This window comes from Apostichopus japonicus, chromosome 3, assembly GCF_037975245.1.
Source record: "Apostichopus japonicus isolate 1M-3 chromosome 3, ASM3797524v1, whole genome shotgun sequence".
NCBI classification, from domain to species: domain Eukaryota; kingdom Metazoa; phylum Echinodermata; class Holothuroidea; order Aspidochirotida; family Stichopodidae; genus Apostichopus; species Apostichopus japonicus.
This window is the reverse complement of record NC_092563.1, coordinates 20233312-20253461: the sequence shown is the minus strand read 5'-3', so window position 1 is coordinate 20253461 and position 20150 is coordinate 20233312. Positions and strand designations below refer to the sequence as shown.

The window sequence follows — 20150 nt, the reverse complement described above, 5'->3', positions numbered from 1 at the left end:
GTGTTTTGGGTCCTGGGCTCGAGACCCGGCCACGGCAGTTTGCTTTTGCAGCGATCTAATACGGTCTCTGGAACTTTAAGTATTAGGAACGAACATAGATTTATATCAGCTGCTGTCGTGGCGCGGTTAGTTGCGCTCGAGAGCGTGACGTGTTTTGGGTCCTGGGCTCGAGACCCGCCACGGCAGTTTGCTTTTGCAGCGATCTAATACGGTCTCTGGAACTTTAAGTATTAGAAACGAACATAGATTTATATCAGCTGCTGTCGTGGCGCGGTTGGTTGCGCTCGAGAGCGTGACGTGTTTTGGGTCCTGGGCTCGAGACCCGGCCACGGCAGTTTGCTTTTGCAGCGATCTTATACGGTCTCTGGAACTTTAAGTATTAGGAACGAACATAGATTTATATCAGCTGCTGTCGTGGCGCGGTTGGTTGCGCTCGAGAGCGTGACGTGTTTTGGGTCCTGGGCTCGAGACCCCGCCACGGCAGTTTGCTTTTGCAGCGATCTAATACGGTCTCTGGAACTTTAAGTATTAGAAACGAACATAGATTTATATCAGCTGCTGTCGTGGCGCGGTTGGTTGCGCTCGAGAGCGTGACGTGTTTTGGTTCCTGGGCTCGAGACCCGGCCACGGCAGTTTGCTTTTGCAGCGATCTAATACGGTCTCTGGAACGTTAAGTATTAGGAACGAACATAGATTTATATCAGCTGCTGTCGTGGCGCGGTTGGTTGCGCTCGAGAGCGTGACGTGTTTTGGGTCCTGGGCTCGAGACCCCGCCACGGCAGTTTGCTTTTGCAGCGATCTAATACGGTCTCTGGAACTTGAAGTATTAGAAACGAACATAGATTTATATCAGCTGCTGTCGTGGCGCGGTTGGTTGCGCTCGAGAGCGTGACGTGTTTTGGGGTCCTGGGCTCGAGACCCCGCCACGGCAGTTTGCTTTTGCAGCGATCTAATACGGTCTCTGGAACTTGAAGTATTAGAAACGAACATAGATTTATATCAGCTGCTGTCGTGGCGCGGTTGGTTGCGCTCGAGAGCGTGACGTGTTTTGGGTCCTGGGCTCGAGACCCGCCACGGCAGTTTGCTTTTGCAGCGATCTAATACGGTCTCTGGAACTTTAAGTATTAGAAACGAACATAGATTTATATCAGCTGCTGTCGTGGCGCGGTTGGTTGCGCTCGAGAGCGTGACGTGTTTTGGGTCCTGGGCTCGAGACCCGCCACGGCAGTTTGCTTTTGCAGCGATCTTATACGGTCTCTGGAACGTTAAGTATTAGGAACGAACATAGATTTATATCAGCTGCTGTCGTGGCGCGGTTGGTTGCGCTCGAGAGCGTGACGTGTTTTGGGTCCTGGGCTCGAGACCCGGCCACGGCAGTTTGCTTTTGCAGCGATCTAATACGGTCTCTGGAACTTTAAGTATTAGAAACGAACATAGATTTATATCAGCTGCTGTCGTGGCGCGGTTGGTTGCGCTCGAGAGCGTGACATGTTTTGGGTCCTGGGCTCGAGACCCCGCCACGGCAGTTTGCTTTTGCAGCGATCTAATACGGTCTCTGGAACTTTAAGTATTAGGAACGAACATAGATTTATATCAGCTGCTGTCGTGGCGCGGTTGGTTGCGCTCGAGAGCGTGACGTGTTTTGGGTCCTGGGCTCGAGACCCCGCCACGGCAGTTTGCTTTTGCAGCGATCTAATACGGTCTCTGGAACTTTAAGTATTAGAAACGAACATAGATTTATATCAGCTGCTGTCGTGGCGCGGTTGGTTGCGCTCGAGAGCGTGACGTGTTTTGGGTCCTGGGCTCGAGACCCGGCCTCGGCAGTTTGCTTTTGCAGCGATCTAATACGGTCTCTGGAACTTTAAGTATTAGAAACGAACATAGATTTATATCAGCTGCTGTCGTGGCGCGGTTGGTTGCGCTCGAGAGCGTGACGTGTTTTGGGTCCTGGGCTCGAGACCCGGCCACGGCAGTTTGCTTTTGCAGCGATCTAATACGGTCTCTGGAACTTTAAGTATTAGAAACGAACATAGATTTATATCAGCTGCTGTCGTGGCGCGGTTGGTTGCGCTCGAGAGCGTGACGTGTTTTGGGTCCTGGGCTCGAGACCCGGCCACGGCAGTTTGCTTTTGCAGCGATCTAATACGGTCTCTGGAACTTTAAGTATTAGGAACGAACATAGATTTATATCAGCTGCTGTCGTGGCGCGGTTGGTTGCGCTCGAGAGCGTGACGTGTTTTGGGTCCTGGGCTCGAGACCCGGCCACGGCAGTTTGCTTTTGCAGCGATCTAATACGGTCTCTGGAACTTTAAGTATTAGAAACGAACATAGATTTATATCAGCTGCTGTCGTGGCGCGGTTGGTTGCGCTCGAGAGCGTGACGTATTTTGGGTCCTGGGCTCGAGACCCCGCCACGGCAGTTTGCTTTTGCAGCGATCTTATACGGTCTCTGGAACTTTAAGTATTAGGAACGAACATAGATTTATATCAGCTGCTGTCGTGGCGCGGTTGGTTGCGCTCGAGAGCGTGACGTGTTTTGGGTCCTGGGCTCGAGACCCGGCCACGGCAGTTTGCTTTTGCAGCGATCTAATACGGTCTCTGGAACTTTAAGTATTAGAAACGAACATAGATTTATATCAGCTGCTGTCGTGGCGCGGTTGGTTGCGCTCGAGAGCGTGACGTGTTTTGGGTCCTGGGCTCGAGACCCCGCCACGGCAGTTTGCTTTTGCAGCGATCTAATACGGTCTCTGGAACTTTAAGTATTAGGAACGAACATAGATTTATATCAGCTGCTGTCGTGGCGCGGTTGGTTGCGCTCGAGAGCGTGACGTGTTTTGGGTCCTGGGCTCGAGACCCGGCCACGGCAGTTTGCTTTTGCAGCGATCTAATACGGTCTCTGGAACTTTAAGTATTAGAAACGAACATAGATTTATATCAGCTGCTGTCGTGGCGCGGTTGGTTGCGCTCGAGAGCGTGACGTGTTTTGGGTCCTGGGCTCGAGACCCGGCCACGGCAGTTTGCTTTTGCAGCTATCTTATACGGTCTCTGGAACTTTAAGTATTAGAAACGAACATAGATTTATATCAGCTGCTGTCGTGGCGCGGTTGGTTGCGCTCGAGAGCGTGACGTGTTTTGGGTCCTGGGCTCGAGACCCCGCCACGGCAGTTTGCTTTTGCAGCGATCTTATACGGTCTCTGGAACTTTAAGTATTAGGAACGAACATAGATTTATATCAGCTGCTGTCGTGGCGCGGTTGGTTGCGCTCGAGAGCGTGACGTGTTTTGGGTCCTGGGCTCGAGACCCCGCCACGGCAGTTTGCTTTTGCAGCGATCTTATACTGTCTCTGGAACTTTAAGTATTAGGAACGAACATAGATTTATATCAGCTGCTGTCGTGGCGCGGTTGGTTGCGCTCGAGAGCGTGACGTGTTTTGGGTCCTGGGCTCGAGACCCGGCCACGGCAGTTTGCTTTTGCAGCGATCTTATACTGTCTCTGGAACTTTAAGTATTAGGAACGAACATAGATTTATATCAGCTGCTGTCGTGGCGCGGTTGGTTGCGCTCGAGAGCGTGACGTGTTTTGGGTCCTGGGCTCGAGACCCGGCCACGGCAGTTTGCTTTTGCAGCGATCTAATACGGTCTCTGGAACGTTAAGTATTAGGAACGAACATAGATTTATATCAGCTGCTGTCGTGGCGCGGTTGGTTGCGCTCGAGAGCGTGACGTGTTTTGGGTCCTGGGCTCGAGACCCGGCCACGGCAGTTTGCTTTTGCAGCGATCTAATACGGTCTCTGGAACTTGAAGTATTAGAAACGAACATAGATTTATATCAGCTGTTGTCGTGGCGCGGTTGGTTGCGCTCGAGAGCGTGACGTGTTTTGGGTCCTGGGCTCGAGACCCGGCCACGGCAGTTTGCTTTTGCAGCGATCTTATACGGTCTCTGGAACTTTAAGTATTAGAAACGAACATAGATTTATATCAGCTGCTGTCGTGGCGCGGTTGGTTGCGCTCGAGAGCGTGACGTGTTTTGGGTCCTGGGCTCGAGACCCGGCCACGGCAGTTTGCTTTTGCAGCGATCTTATACGGTCTCTGGAACTTTAAGTATTAGGTACGAACATAGATTTATATCAGCTGCTGTCGTGGCGCGGTTGGTTGCGCTCGAGAGCGTGACGTGTTTTGGGTCCTGGGCTCGAGACCCGGCCACGGCAGTTTGCTTTTGCAGCGATCTTATACGGTCTCTGGAACTTTAAGTATTAGGAACGAACATAGATTTATATCAGCTGCTGTCGTGGCGCGGTTGGTTGCGCTCGAGAGCGTGACGTGTTTTGGGTCCTGGGCTCGAGACCCGGCCACGGCAGTTTGCTTTTGCAGCGATCTTATACGGTCTCTGGAACTTTAAGTATTAGGAACGAACATAGATTTATATCAGCTGCTGTCGTGGCGCGGTTGGTTGCGCTCGAGAGCGTGACGTGTTTTGGGTCCTGGGCTCGAGACCCGGCCACGGCAGTTTGCTTTTGCAGCGATCTAATACGGTCTCTGGAACTTTAAGTATTAGAAACGAACATAGATTTATATCAGCTGCTGTCGTGGCGCGGTTGGTTGCGCTCGAGAGCGTGACGTGTTTTGGGTCCTGGGCTCGAGACCCCGCCACGGCAGTTTGCTTTTGCAGCGATCTTATACGGTCTCTGGAACTTTAAGTATTAGGAACGAACATAGATTTATATCAGCTGCTGTCGTGGCGCGGTTGGTTGCGCTCGAGAGCGTGACGTGTTTTGGGTCCTGGGCTCGAGACCCGGCCACGGCAGTTTGCTTTTGCAGCGATCTTATACGGTCTCTGGAACTTTAAGTATTAGGAACGAACATAGATTTATATCAGCTGCTGTCGTGGCGCGGTTGGTTGCGCTCGAGAGCGTGACGTGTTTTGGGTCCTGGGCTCGAGACCCGCCACGGCAGTTTGCTTTTGCAGCGATCTAATACGGTCTCTGGAACTTTAAGTATTAGAAACGAACATAGATTTATATCAGCTGCTGTCGTGGCGCGGTTGGTTGCGCTCGAGAGCGTGACGTGTTTTGGGTCCTGGGCTCGAGACCCGGCCACGGCAGTTTGCTTTTGCAGCGATCTTATACGGTCTCTGGAACTTTAAGTATTAGGAACGAACATAGATTTATATCAGCTGCTGTCGTGGCGCGGTTGGTTGCGCTCGAGAGCGTGACGTGTTTTGGGTCCTGGGCTCGAGACCCCGCCACGGCAGTTTGCTTTTGCAGCGATCTAATACGGTCTCTGGAACTTTAAGTATTAGAAACGAACATAGATTTATATCAGCTGCTGTCGTGGCGCGGTTGGTTGCGCTCGAGAGCGTGACGTGTTTTGGGTCCTGGGCTCGAGACCCGGCCACGGCAGTTTGCTTTTGCAGCGATCTTATACGGTCTCTGGAACTTTAAGTATTAGGAACGAACATAGTTTTATATCAGCTGCTGTCGTGGCGCGGTTGGTTGCGCTCGAGAGCGTGACGTGTTTTGAGTCCTGGGCTCGAGACCCGGCCACGGCAGTTTGCTTTTGCAGCGATCTAATACGGTCTCTGGAACTTTAAGTATTAGGAACGAACATAGTTTTATATCAGCTGCTGTCGTGGCGCGGTTGATTGCGCTCGAGAGCGTGACGTGTTTTGGGTCCTGGGCTCGAGACCCGGCCACGGCAGTTTGCTTTTGCAGCGATCTAATACGGTCTCTGGAACTTTAAGTATTAGGAACGAACATAGATTTATATCAGCTGCTGTCGTGGCGCGGTTGGTTGCGCTCGAGAGCGTGACGTGTTTTGGGTCTTGGGCTCGAGACCCGGCCACGGCAGTTTGCTTTTGCAGCGATCTAATACGGTCTCTGGAACTTTAAGTATTAGAAACGAACATAGATTTATATCAGCTGCTGTCGTGGAGCGGTTGGTTGCGCTCGAGAGCGTGACGTGTTTTGGGTCCTGGGCTCGAGACCCCGCCACGGCAGTTTGCTTTTGCAGCGATCTTATACGGTCTCTGGAACTTTAAGTATTAGGAACGAACATAGATTTATATCAGCTGCTGTCGTGGCGCGGTTGGTTGCGCTCGAGAGCGTGACGTGTTTTGGGTCCTGGGCTCGAGACCCCGCCACGGCAGTTTGCTTTTGCAGCGATCTAATACGGTCTCTGGAACTTTAAGTATTAGGAACGAACATAGATTTATATCAGCTGCTGTCGTGGCGCGGTTGGTTGCGCTCGAGAGCGTGACGTGTTTTGGGTTCTGGGCTCGAGACCCGGCCACGGCAGTTTGCTTTTGCAGCGATCTAATACGGTCTCTGGAACTTCAAGTATTAGAAACGAACATAGATTTATATCAGCTGCTGTCGTGGCGCGGTTGGTTGCGCTCGAGAGCGTGACGTGTTTTGGGTCCTGGGCTCGAGACCCGGCCACGGCAGTTTGCTTTTGCAGCGATCTAATACGGTCTCTGGAACTTTAAGTATTAGGAACGAACATAGATTTATATCAGCTGCTGTCGTGGCGCGGTTGGTTGCGCTCGAGAGCGTGACGTGTTTTGGGTCCTGGGCTCGAGACCCCGCCACGGCAGTTTGCTTTTGCAGCGATCTAATACGGTCTCTGGAACTTTAAGTATTAGGAACGAACATAGATTTATATCAGCTGCTGTCGTGGCGCGGTTGGTTGCGCTCGAAAGCGTGACGTGTTTTGGGTCCTGGGCTCGAGACCCGGCAACGGCAGTTTGCTTTTGCAGCGATCTAATACGGTCTCTGGAACTTTAAGTATTAGAAACGAACATAGATTTATATCAGCTGCTGTCGTGGCGCGGTTGGTTGCGCTCGAGAGCGTGACGTGTTTTGGGTCCTGGGCTCGAGACCCCGCCACGGCAGTTTGCTTTTGCAGCGATCTTATACGGTCTCTGGAACTTTAAGTATTAGGAACGAACATAGATTTATATCAGCTGCTGTCGTGGCGCGGTTGGTTGCGCTCGAGAGCGTGACGTGTTTTGGGTCCTGGGCTCGAGACCCGGCCACGGCAGTTTGCTTTTGCAGCGATCTTATACGGTCTCTGGAACTTTAAGTATTAGAAACGTACATAGATTTATATCAGCTGCTGTCGTGGCGCGGTTGGTTGCGCTCGAGAGCGTGACGTGTTTTGGGTCCTGGGCTCGAGACCCGGCCACGGCAGTTTGCTTTTGCAGCGATCTTATACGGTCTCTGGAACTTTAAGTATTAGGAACGAACATAGATTTATATGAGCTGCTGTCGTGGCGCGGTTGGTTGCGCTCGAGAGCGTGACGTGTTTTGGGTCCTGGGCTCGAGACCCGGCCACGGCAGTTTGCTTTTGCAGCGATCTAATACGGTCTCTGGAACTTTAAGTATTAGAAACGAACATAGATTTATATCAGCTGCTGTCGTGGCGCGGTTGGTTGCGCTCGAGAGCGTGACGTGTTTTGGGTCCTGGGCTCGAGACCCCGCCACGGCAGTTTGCTTTTGCAGCGATCTTATACGGTCTCTGGAACTTTAAGTATTAGGAACGAACATAGATTTATATCAGCTGCTGTCGTGGCGCGGTTGGTTGCGCTCGAGAGCGTGACGTGTTTTGGGTCCTGGGTTCGAGACCCCGCCACGGCAGTTTGCTTTTGCAGCGATCTAATACGGTCTCTGGAACTTGAAGTATTAGAAACGAACATAGATTTTTATCAGCTGCTGTCGTGGCGCGGTTGGTTGCGCTCGAGAGCGTGACGTGTTTTGGGTCCTGGGCTCGAGACCCGGCCACGGCAGTTTGCTTTTGCAGCGATCTTATACGGTCTCTGGAACTTTAAGTATTAGAAACGAACATAGATTTATATCAGCTGCTGTCGTGGCGCGGTTGGTTGCGTTCGAGAGCGTGACGTGTTTTGGGTCCTGGGTTCGAGACCCCGCCACGGCAGTTTGCTTTTGCAGCGATCTAATACGGTCTCTGGAACTTTAAGTATTAGAAACGAACATAGATTTATATCAGCTGCTGTCGTGGCGCGGTTGGTTGCGCTCGAGAGCGTGACGTGTTTTGGGTCCTGGGCTCGAGACCCGGCCACGGCAGTTTGCTTTTGCAGCGATCTTATACGGTCTCTGGAACTTTAAGTATTAGGAACGAACATAGATTTATATCAGCTGCTGTCGTGGCGCGGTTGGTTGGGCTCGAGAGCGTGACGTGTTTTGGGTCCTGGGCTCGAGACCCGGCCACGGCAGTTTGCTTTTGCAGCGATCTTATACGGTCTCTGGAACTTTAAGTATTAGGAACGAACATAGATTTATATCAGCTGCTGTCGTGGCGCGGTTGGTTGCGCTCGAGAGCGTGACGTGTTTTGGGTCCTGGGCTCGAGACCCGGCCACGGCAGTTTGCTTTTGCAGCGATCTAATACGGTCTCTGGAACTTTAAGTATTAGGAACGAACATAGATTTATATCAGCTGCTGTCGTGGCGCGGTTGGTTGCGCTCGAGAGCGTGACGTGTTTTGGGTCCTGGGCTCGAGACCCCGCCACGGCAGTTTGCTTTTGCAGCGATCTAATACGGTCTCTGGAACTTGAAGTATTAGGAACGAACATAGATTTATATCAGCTGCTGTCGTGGCGCGGTTGGTTGCGCTCGAGAGCGTGACGTGTTTTGGGTCCTGGGCTCGAGACCCGGCCACGGCAGTTTGCTTTTGCAGCGATCTTATACGGTCTCTGGAACTTTAAGTATTAGGAACGAACATAGATTTATATCAGCTGCTGTCGTGGCGCGGTTGGTTGCGCTCGAGAGCGTGACGTGTTTTGGGTCCTGGGCTCGAGACCCGGCCACGGCAGTTTGCTTTTGCAGCGATCTAATACGGTCTCTGGAACTTTAAGTATTAGGAACGAACATAGATTTATATCAGCTGCTGTCGTGGCGCGGTTGGTTACGCTCGAGAGCGTGACGTGTTTTGGGTCCTGGGCTCGAGACCCGGCCACGGCAGTTTGCTTTTGCAGCGATCTAATACGGTCTCTGGAACTTTAAGTATTAGAAACGAACATAGATTTATATCAGCTGCTGTCGTGGCGCGGTTGGTTGCGTTCGAGAGCGTGACGTGTTTTGGGTCCTGGGTTCGAGACCCCGCCACGGCAGTTTGCTTTTGCAGCGATCTAATACGGTCTCTGGAACTTTAAGTATTAGAAACGAACATAGATTTATATCAGCTGCTGTCGTGGCGCGGTTGGTTGCGTTCGAGAGCGTGACGTGTTTTGGGTCCTGGGTTCGAGACCCCGCCACGGCAGTTTGCTTTTGCAGCGATCTAATACGGTCTCTGGAACTTTAAGTATTAGAAACGAACATAGATTTATATCAGCTGCTGTCGTGGCGCGGTTGGTTGCGCTCGAGAGCGTGACGTGTTTTGGGTCCTGGGCTCGAGACCCGGCCACGGCAGTTTGCTTTTGCAGCGATCTTATACGGTCTCTGGAACTTTAAGTATTAGGAACGAACATAGATTTATATCAGCTGCTGTCGTGGCGCGGTTGGTTGCGCTCGAGAGCGTGACGTGTTTTGGGTCCTGGGCTCGAGACCCGGCCACGGCAGTTTGCTTTTGCAGCGATCTAATACGGTCTCTGGAACTTTAAGTATTAGGAACGAACATAGATTTATATCAGCTGCTGTCGTGGCGCGGTTGGTTGCGCTCGAGAGCGTGACGTGTTTTGGGTCCTGGGCTCGAGACCCGGCCACGGCAGTTTGCTTTTGCAGCGATCTAATACGGTCTCTGGAACTTTAAGTATTAGGAACGAACATAGATTTATATCAGCTGCTGTCGTGGCGCGGTTGGTTACGCTCGAGAGCGTGACGTGTTTTGGGTCCTGGGCTCGAGACCCGGCCACGGCAGTTTGCTTTTGCAGCGATCTAATACGGTCTCTGGAACTTTAAGTATTAGAAACGAACATAGATTTATATCAGCTGCTGTCGTGGCGCGGTTGGTTGCGCTCGAGAGCGTGACGTGTTTTGGGTCCTGGGCTCGAGACCCGGCCACGGCAGTTTGCTTTTGCAGCGATCTTATACGGTCTCTGGAACTTTAAGTATTAGGAACGAACATAGATTTATATCAGCTGCTGTCGTGGCGCGGTTGGTTGCGCTCGAGAGCGTGACGTGTTTTGGGTCCTGGGCTCGAGACCCGGCCACGGCAGTTTGCTTTTGCAGCGATCTTATACGGTCTCTGGAACTTTAAGTATTAGGAACGAACATAGATTTATATCAGCTGCTGTCGTGGCGCGGTTGGTTGCGCTCGAGAGCGTGACGTGTTTTGGGTCCTGGGCTCGAGACCCGGCCACGGCAGTTTGCTTTTGCAGCGATCTAATACGGTCTCTGGAACTTTAAGTATTAGGAACGAACATAGATTTATATCAGCTGCTGTCGTGGCGCGGTTGGTTACGCTCGAGAGCGTGACGTGTTTTGGGTCCTGGGCTCGAGACCCGGCCACGGCAGTTTGCTTTTGCAGCGATCTAATACGGTCTCTGGAACTTGAAGTATTAGAAACGAACATAGATTTTTATCAGCTGCTGTCGTGGCGCGGTTGGTTGCGCTCGAGAGCGTGACGTGTTTTGGGTCCTGGGCTCGAGACCCGGCCACGGCAGTTTGCTTTTGCAGCGATCTTTTACGGTCTCTGGAACTTGAAGTATTAGGAACGAACATAGATTTATATCAGCTGTTGTCGTGGCGCGGTTGGTTGCGCTCGAGAGCGTGACGTGTTTTGGGTCCTGGGCTCGAGACCCCGCCACGGCAGTTTGCTTTTGCAGCGATCTTATACGGTCTCTGGAACTTGAAGTATTAGGAACGAACATGGATTTATATCAGCTGCTGTCGTGGCGCGGTTGGTTGCGCTCGAGAGCGTGACGTGTTTTGGGTCCTGGGCTCGAGACCCGGCCACGGCAGTTTGCTTTTGCAGCGATCTAATACGGTCTCTGGAACTTTAAGTATTAGGAACGAACATAGATTTATATCAGCTGCTGTCATGGCGCGGTTGGTTGCGCTCGAGAGCGTGACGTGTTTTGGGTCCTGGGCTCGAGACCCGGCCACGGCAGTTTGCTTTTGCAGCGATCTAATACGGTCTCTGGAACTTTAAGTATTAGAAACGAACATAGATTTATATCAGCTGCTGTCGTGGCGCGGTTGGTTGCGCTCGAGAGCGTGACGTGTTTTGGGTCCTGGGCTCGAGACCCCGCCACGGCAGTTTGCTTTTGCAGCGATCTAATACGGTCTCTGGAACTTTAAGTATTAGGAACGAACATAGATTTATATCAGCTGCTGTCGTGGCGCGGTTGGTTGCGCTCGAGAGCGTGACGTGCTTTGGGTCCTGGGCTCGAGACCCCGCCACGGCAGTTTGCTTTTGCAGCGATCTTATACGGTCTCTGGAACTTTAAGTATTAGGAACGAACATAGATTTATATCAGCTGCTGTCGTGGCGCGGTTGGTTGCGCTCGAGAGCGTGACGTGTTTTGGGTCCTGGGCTCGAGACCCCGCCACGGCAGTTTGCTTTTGCAGCGATCTTATACGGTCTCTGGAACTTTAAGTATTAGGAACGAACATAGATTTATATCAGCTGCTGTCGTGGCGCGGTTGGTTGCGCTCGAGAGCGTGACGTGTTTTGGGTCCTGGGTTCGAGACCCCGCCACGGCAGTTTGCTTTTGCAGCGATCTAATACGGTCTCTGGAACTTTAAGTATTAGAAACGAACATAGATTTATATCAGCTGCTGTCGTGGCGCGGTTGGTTGCGCTCGAGAGCGTGACGTGTTTTGGGTCTTGGGCTCGAGACCCGGCCACGGCAGTTTGCTTTTGCAGCGATCTAATACGGTCTCTGGAACTTTAAGTATTAGGAACGAACATAGATTTATATCAGCTGCTGTCGTGGCGCGGTTGGTTGCGCTCGAGAGCGTGACGTGTTTTGGGTCCTGGGCTCGAGACCCGGCCACGGCAGTTTGCTTTTGCAGCGATCTAATACGGTCTCTGGAACTTTAAGTATTAGGAACGAACATAGATTTATATCAGCTGCTGTCGTGGCGCGGTTGGTTGCGCTCGAGAGCGTGACGTGTTTTGGGTCCTGGGTTCGAGACCCCGCCACGGCAGTTTGCTTTTGCAGCGATCTAATACGGTCTCTGGAACTTTAAGTATTAGAAACGAACATAGATTTATATCAGCTGCTGTCGTGGCGCGGTTGGTTGCGCTCGAGAGCGTGACGTGTTTTGGGTCCTGGGCTCGAGACCCGGCCACGGCAGTTTGCTTTTGCAGCGATCTTATACGGTCTCTGGAACTTTAAGTATTAGGAACGAACATAGATTTATATCAGCTGCTGTCGTGGCGCGGTTGGTTGCGCTCGAGAGCGTGACGTGTTTTGGGTCCTGGGCTCGAGACCCGGCCACGGCAGTTTGCTTTTGCAGCGATCTAATACGGTCTCTGGAACTTGAAGTATTAGGAACGAACATAGATTTATATCAGCTGCTGTCGTGGCGCGGTTGGTTGCGCTCGAGAGCGTGACGTGTTTTGGGTCCTGGGCTCGAGACCCGGCCACGGCAGTTTGCTTTTGCAGCGATCTAATACGGTCTCTGGAACGTGAAGTATTAGAAACGAACATAGATTTTTATCAGCTGCTGTCGTGGCGCGGTTGGTTGCGCTCGAGAGCGTGACGTGTTTTGGGTCCTGGGCTCGAGACCCGGCAACGGCAGTTTGCTTTTGCAGCGATCTTTTACGGTCTCTGGAACTTGAAGTATTAGGAACGAACATAGATTTATATCAGCTGCTGTCGTGGCGCGGTTGGTTGCGCTCGAGAGCGTGACGTGTTTTGGGTCCTGGGCTCGAGACCCCGCCACGGCAGTTTGCTTTTGCAGCGATCTTATACGGTCTCTGGAACTTTAAGTATTAGGAACGAACATGGATTTATATCAGCTGCTGTCGTGGCGCGGTTGGTTGCGCTCGAGAGCGTGACGTGTTTTGGGTCCTGGGCTCGAGACCCGGCCACGGCAGTTTGCTTTTGCAGCGATCTAATACGGTCTCTGGAACTTTAAGTATTAGGAACGAACATAGATTTATATCAGCTGCTGTCGTGGCGCGGTTGGTTGCGCTCGAGAGCGTGACGTGTTTTGGGTCCTGGGCTCGAGACCCGGCCACGGCAGTTTGCTTTTGCAGCGATCTAATACGGTCTCTGGAACTTTAAGTATTAGAAACGAACATAGATTTATATCAGCTGCTGTCGTGGCGCGGTTGGTTGCGCTCGAGAGCGTGACGTGTTTTGGGTCCTGGGCTCGAGACCCCGCCACGGCAGTTTGCTTTTGCAGCGATCTAATACGGTCTCTGGAACTTTAAGTATTAGGAACGAACATAGATTTATATCAGCTGCTGTCGTGGCGCGGTTGGTTGCGCTCGAGAGCGTGACGTGTTTTGGGTCCTGGGCTCGAGACCCGGCCACGGCAGTTTGCTTTTGCAGCGATCTTATACGGTCTCTGGAACTTTAAGTATTAGGAACGAACATAGATTTATATCAGCTGCTGTCGTGGCGCGGTTGGTTGCGCTCGAGAGCGTGACGTGTTTTGGGTCCTGGGCTCGAGACCCGGCCACGGCAGTTTGCTTTTGCAGCGATCTTATACGGTCTCTGGAACTTTAAGTATTAGGAACGAACATAGATTTATATCAGCTGCTGTCGTGGCGCGGTTGGTTGCGCTCGAGAGCGTGACGTGTTTTGGGTCCTGGGCTCGAGACCCGGCCACGGCAGTTTGCTTTTGCAGCGATCTAATACGGTCTCTGGAACTTTAAGTATTAGAAACGAACATAGATTTATATCAGCTGCTGTCGTGGCGCGGTTGGTTGCGCTCGAGAGCGTGACGTGTTTTGGGTCCTGGGCTCGAGACCCGGCCACGGCAGTTTGCTTTTGCAGCGATCTTATACGGTCTCTGGAACTTTAAGTATTAGGAACGAACATAGATTTATATCAGCTGCTGTCGTGGCGCGGTTGGTTGCGCTCGAGAGCGTGACGTGTTTTGGGTCCTGGGCTCGAGACCCGGCCACGGCAGTTTGCTTTTGCAGCGATCTAATACGGTCTCTGGAACTTTAAGTATTAGAAACGAACATAGATTTATATCAGCTGCTGTCGTGGCGCGGTTGGTTGCGCTCGAGAGCGTGACGTGTTTTGGGTCCTGGGCTCGAGACCCCGCCACGGCAGTTTGCTTTTGCAGCGATCTAATACGGTCTCTGGAACTTTAAGTATTAGAAACGAACATAGATTTATATCAGCTGCTGTCGTGGCGCGGTTGGTTGCGCTCGAGAGCGTGACGTGTTTTGGGTCCTGGGCTCGAGACCCGGCCACGGCAGTTTGCTTTTGCAGCGATCTTATACGGTCTCTGGAACTTTAAGTATTAGGAACGAACATAGATTTATATCAGCTGCTGTCGTGGCGCGGTTGGTTGCGCTCGAGAGCGTGACGTGTTTTGGGTCCTGGGCTCGAGACCCGGCCACGGCAGTTTGCTTTTGCAGCGATCTAATACGGTCTCTGGAACTTTAAGTATTAGAAACGAACATAGATTTATATCAGCTGCTGTCGTGGCGCGGTTGGTTGCGCTCGAGAGCGTAACGTGTTTTGGGTCCTGGGCTCGAGACCCCGCCACGGCAGTTTGCTTTTGCAGCGATCTTATACGGTCTCTGGAACTTTAAGTATTAGGAACGAACATAGATTTATATCAGCTGCTGTCGTGGCGCGGTTGGTTGCGCTCGAGAGCGTGACGTGTTTTGGGTCCTGGGCTCGAGACCCGGCCACGGCAGTTTGCTTTTGCAGCGATCTTATACGGTCTCTGGAACTTTAAGTATTAGAAACGAACATAGATTTATATCAGCTGCTGTCGTGGCGCGGTTGGTTGCGCTCGAGAGCGTGACGTGTTTTGGGTCCTGGGCTCGAGACCCCGCCACGGCAGTTTGCTTTTGCAGCGATCTAATACGGTCTCTGGAACTTTAAGTATTAGGAACGAACATAGATTTATATCAGCTGCTGTCGTGGCTCGGCTGGTTGCGCTCGAGAGCGTGACGTGCTTTGGGTCCTGGGCTCGAGACCCCGCCACGGCAGTTTGCTTTTGCAGCGATCTAATACGGTCTCTGGAACTTTAAGTATTAGAAACGAATATAGATTTATATCAGCTGCTGTCGTGGCGCGGTTGGTTGCGCTCGAGAGCTTGACGTGTTTTGGGTCCTGGGCTCGAGACCCCGCCACGGCAGTTTGCTTTTGCAGCGATCTAATACGGTCTCTGGAACTTTAAGTATTAGAAACGAACATAGATTTATATCAGCTGCTGTCGTGGCGCGGTTGGTTGCGCTCGAGAGCGTGACGTGTTTTGGGTCCTGGGATCGAGACCCGGCCACGGCAGTTTGCTTTTGCAGCGATCTTATACGGTCTCTGGAACTTTAAGTATTAGAAACGAACATAGATTTATATCAGCTGCTGTCGTGGCGCGGTTGGTTGCGCTCGAGAGCGTGACGTGTTTTTGGTCCTGGGCTCGAGACCCCGCCACGGCAGTTTGCTTTTGCAGCGATCTAATACGGTCTCTGGAACTTTAAGTATTAGGAACGAACATAGATTTATATCAGCTGCTGTCGTGGCGCGGTTGGTTGCGCTCGAGAGCGTGACGTGTTTTGGGTCCTGGGCTCGAGACCCGGCCACGGCAGTTTGCTTTTGCAGCGATCTAATACGGTCTCTGGAACTTTAAGTATTAGGAACGAACATAGATTTATATCAGCTGCTGTCGTGGCGCGGTTGGTTGCGCTCGAGAGCGTGACGTGTTTTGGGTCCTGGGCTCGAGACCCGGCCACGGCAGTTTGCTTTTGCAGCGATCTAATACGGTCTCTGGAACTTTAAGTATTAGGAACGAACATAGATTTATATCAGCTGCTGTCGTGGCGCGGTTGGTTGCGCTCGAGAGCGTGACGTGTTTTGGGTCCTGGGCTCGAGACCCCGCCACGGCAGTTTGCTTTTGCAGCGATCTTATACGGTCTCTGGAACTTTAAGTATTAGGAACGAACATAGATTTATATCAGCTGCTGTCGTGGCGCGGTTGGTTGCGCTCGAGAGCGTGACGTGTTTTGGGTCCTGGGCTCGAGACCCGGCCACGGCAGTTTGCTTTTGCAGCGATCTTATACGGTCTCTGGAACTTTAAGTATTAGGAACGAACATAGATTTATATCAGCTGCTGTCGTGGCGCGGTTGGTTGCGCTCGAGAGCGTGACGTGTTTTGGGTCCTGGGCTCGAGACCCCGCCACGGCAGTTTGCTTTTGCAGCGATCTAATACGGTCTCTGGAACTTTAAGTATTAGAAACGAACATAGATTTATATCAGCTGCTGTCGTGGCGCGGTTGGTTGCGCTCGAGAGCGTGACGTGTTTTGGGTCCTGGGCTCGAGACCCGGCCACGGCAGTTTGCTTTTGCAGCGATCTTATACGGTCTCTGGAACTTTAAGTATTAGGAACGAACATAGATTTATATCAGCTGCTGTCGTGTCGCGGTTGGTTGCGCTCGATAGCGTGACGTGTTTTGGGTCCTGGGCTCGAGACCCGGCCACGGCAGTTTGCTTTTGCAGCGATCTAATACGGTCTCTGGAACTTTAAGTATTAGAAACGAACATAGATTTATATCAGGTGCTGTCGTGGCGCGGTTGGTTGCGCTCGAGAGCGTGACGTGTTTTGGGTCCTGGGCTCGAGACCCCGCCACGGCAGTTTGCTTTTGCAGCGATCTTATACGGTCTCTGGAACTTTAAGTATTAGAAACGAACATAGATTTATATCAGCTGCTGTCGTGGCGCGGTTGGTTGCGCTCGAGAGCGTGACGTGTTTTGGGTCCTGGGCTCGAGACCCGGCCACGGCAGTTTGCTTTTGCAGCGATCTTATACGGTCTCTGGAACTTTAAGTATTAGGAACGAACATAGATTTATATCAGCTGCTGTCGTGGCGCGGTTGGTTGCGCTCGAGAGCGTGACGTGTTTTGGGTCCTGGGCTCGAGACCCGGCCACGGCAGTTTGCTTTTGCAGCGATCTAATACGGTCTCTGGAACTTTAAGTATTAGAAACGAACATAGATTTATATCAGCTGCTGTCGTGGCGCGGTTGGTTGCGCTCGAGAGCGTGACGTGTTTTGGGTCCTGGGCTCGAGACCCGGCCACGGCAGTTTGCTTTTGCAGCGATCTTATACGGTCTCTGGAACTTTAAGTATTAGGAACGAACATAGATTTATATCAGCTGCTGTCGTGGCGCGGTTGGTTGCGCTCGAGAGCGTGACGTGTTTTGGGTCCTGGGCTCGAGACCCGGCCACGGCAGTTTGCTTTTGCAGCGATCTTATACGGTCTCTGGAACTTTAAGTATTAGGAACGAACATAGATTTATATCAGCTGCTGTCGTGGCGCGGTTGGTTGCGCTCGAGAGCGTGACGTGTTTTGGGTCCTGGGCTCGAGACCCCGCCACGGCAGTTTGCTTTTGCAGCGATCTAATACGGTCTCTGGAACTTTAAGTATTAGGAACGAACATAGATTTATATCAGCTGCTGTCGTGGCTCGGTTGGTTGCGCTCGAGAGCGTGACGTGTTTTTGGTCCTGGGCTCGAGACCCCGCCACGGCAGTTTGCTTTTGCAGCGATCTAATACGGTCTCTGGAACTTTAAGTATTAGAAACGAACATAGATTTATATCAGCTGCTGTCGTGGCGCGGTTGGTTGCGCTCGAGAGCGTGACGTGTTTTGGGTCCTGGGCTCGAGACCCCGCCACGGCAGTTTGCTTTTGCAGCGATCTAATACGGTCTCTGGAACTTTAAGTATTAGGAACGAACATAGATTTATATCAGCTGCTGTCGTGGCGCGGTTGGTTGCGCTCGAGAGCGTGACGTGTTTTGGGTCCTGGGCTCGAGACCCCGCCACGGCAGTTTGCTTTTGCAGCGATCTAATACGGTCTCTGGAACTTTAAGTATTAGAAACGAACATAGATTTATATCAGCTGCTGTCGTGGCGCGGTTGGTTGCGCTCGAGAGCGTGACGTGTTTTGGGTCCTGGGCTCGAGACCCGGCCACGGCAGTTTGCTTTTGCAGCGATCTAATACGGTCTCTGGAACTTTAAGTATTAGGAACGAACATAGATTTATATCAGGTGCTGTCGTGGCGCGGTTGGTTGCGCTCGAGAGCGTGACGTGTTTTGGGTCCTGGGCTCGAGACCCGGCCACGGCAGTTTGCTTTTGCAGCGATCTAATACGGTCTCTGGAACTTTAAGTATTAGAAACGAACATAGATTTATATCAGCTGCTGTCGTGGCGCGGTTGGTTGCGCTCGAGAGCGTGACGTGTTTTGGGTCCTGGGCTCGAGACCCGCCACGGCAGTTTGCTTTTGCAGCGATCTAATACGGTCTCTGGAACTTTAAGTATTAGAAACGAACATAGATTTATATCAGCTGCTGTCGTGGCGCGGTTGGTTTCGCTCGAGAGCGTGACGTGTTTTGGGTCCTGGGCTCGAGACCCCGCCACGGCAGTTTGCTTTTGCAGCGATCTTATACGGTCTCTGGAACTTTAAGTATTAGGAACGAACATAGATTTATATCAGCTGCTGTCGTGGCGCGGTTGGTTGCGCTCGAGAGCGTGACGTGTTTTGGGTCCTGGGCTCGAGACCCCGCCACGGCAGTTTGCTTTTGCAGCGATCTAATACGGTCTCTGGAACTTTAAGTATTAGGAACGAACATAGATTTATATCAGCTGCTGTCGTGGCGCGGTTGGTTGCGCTCGAGAGCGTGACGTGTTTTGGGTCCTGGGCTCGAGACCCCGCCACGGCAGTTTGCTTTTGCAGCGATCTTATACGGTCTCTGGAACTTGAAGTATTAGGAACGAACATAGATTTATATCAGCTGCTGTCGTGGCGCGGTTGGTTGCGCTCGAGAGCGTGACGTGTTTTGGGTCCTGGGCTCGAGACCCGGCCACGGCAGTTTGCTTTTGCAGCGATCTAATACGGTCTCTGGAACTTTAAGTATTAGGAACGAACATAGATTTATATCAGCTGCTGTCGTGGCGCGGTTGGTTGCGCTCGAGAGAGTGACGTGTTTTGGGTCCTGGGCTCGAGACCCCGCCACGGCAGTTTGCTTTTGCAGCGATTTAATACGGTCTCTGGAACTTTAAGTATTAGAAACGAACATAGATTTATATCAGCTGCTGTCGTGGCGCGGTTGGTTGCGCTCGAGAGCGTGACGTGTTTTGGGTCCTGGGCTCGAGACCCCGCCACGGCAGTTTGCTTTTGCAGCGATCTTATACGGTCTCTGGAACTTTAAGTATTAGGAACGAACATAGATTTATATCAGCTGCTGTCGTGGCGCGGTTGGTTGCGCTCGAGAGCGTGACGTGTTTTGGGTCCTGGGCTCGAGACCCCGCCACGGCAGTTTGCTTTTGCAGCGATCTAATACGGTCTCTGGAACTTTAAGTATTAGAAACGAACATAGATTTATATCAGCTGCTGTCGTGGCGCGGTTGGTTGCGCTCGAGAGCGTGACGTGTTTTGGGTCCTGGGCTCGAGACCCGGCCACGGCAGTTTGCTTTTGCAGCGATCTAATACGGTCTCTGGAACTTTTTCAGCGATCTCAGCCTCTATGCAGCTGAACCAAGTAGAAGATTGTGAGAATTGTAGAATAAAAGAGTAGCAAATTAAGAATACCGAATGCCCTTCCTTTCATCTGCTCGCCAGAGTAATATCAACATTTAACCAAAGATTTTCTAAAATGGTTTATATTACCTTGGATATTTCCTATTTTCACACCACCTGTACTTTAAAATATGCTCTTTCATATGACTGCAGCGAGTCGGAATATCCGAGTCGGAAGTTTTAGTCACTTGTAAACAAACCCCTCTACTCAGTAGTAAACAATTTTCTTACGCTGCGCCTGGGAGGCCTAAAGGGGCCTAAAATTGCCTCAATCGACCAAATTTTTGCAACACATATACTTCCATTCATGCTCTTCAACACGCAAGCCATAAAAAACTAGATCATGATTGGTAACAGGTCACAAAAGATGTTCTCCTGCTGCTTTTTGGCACTTTTCCGGATGAATATAATAGACTCTTATTGGGTATGCCACCTGATGTGAATACGACTAGATATAAACGGGAGGTGCACTGTCAAATCAGGGAG

The 20150-nt window shown here is 51.6% G+C and overlaps 1 protein-coding gene across 1 annotated transcript in view; it reads right to left on the bottom strand.

Annotated features, from left to right (window-relative positions):
* Positions 1–20150, bottom strand: part of LOC139965400 (uncharacterized) — a 310151-nt gene that overhangs the window by 55200 nt on the left and 234801 nt on the right. The gene's annotated exons all lie outside the window — the stretch shown is intronic.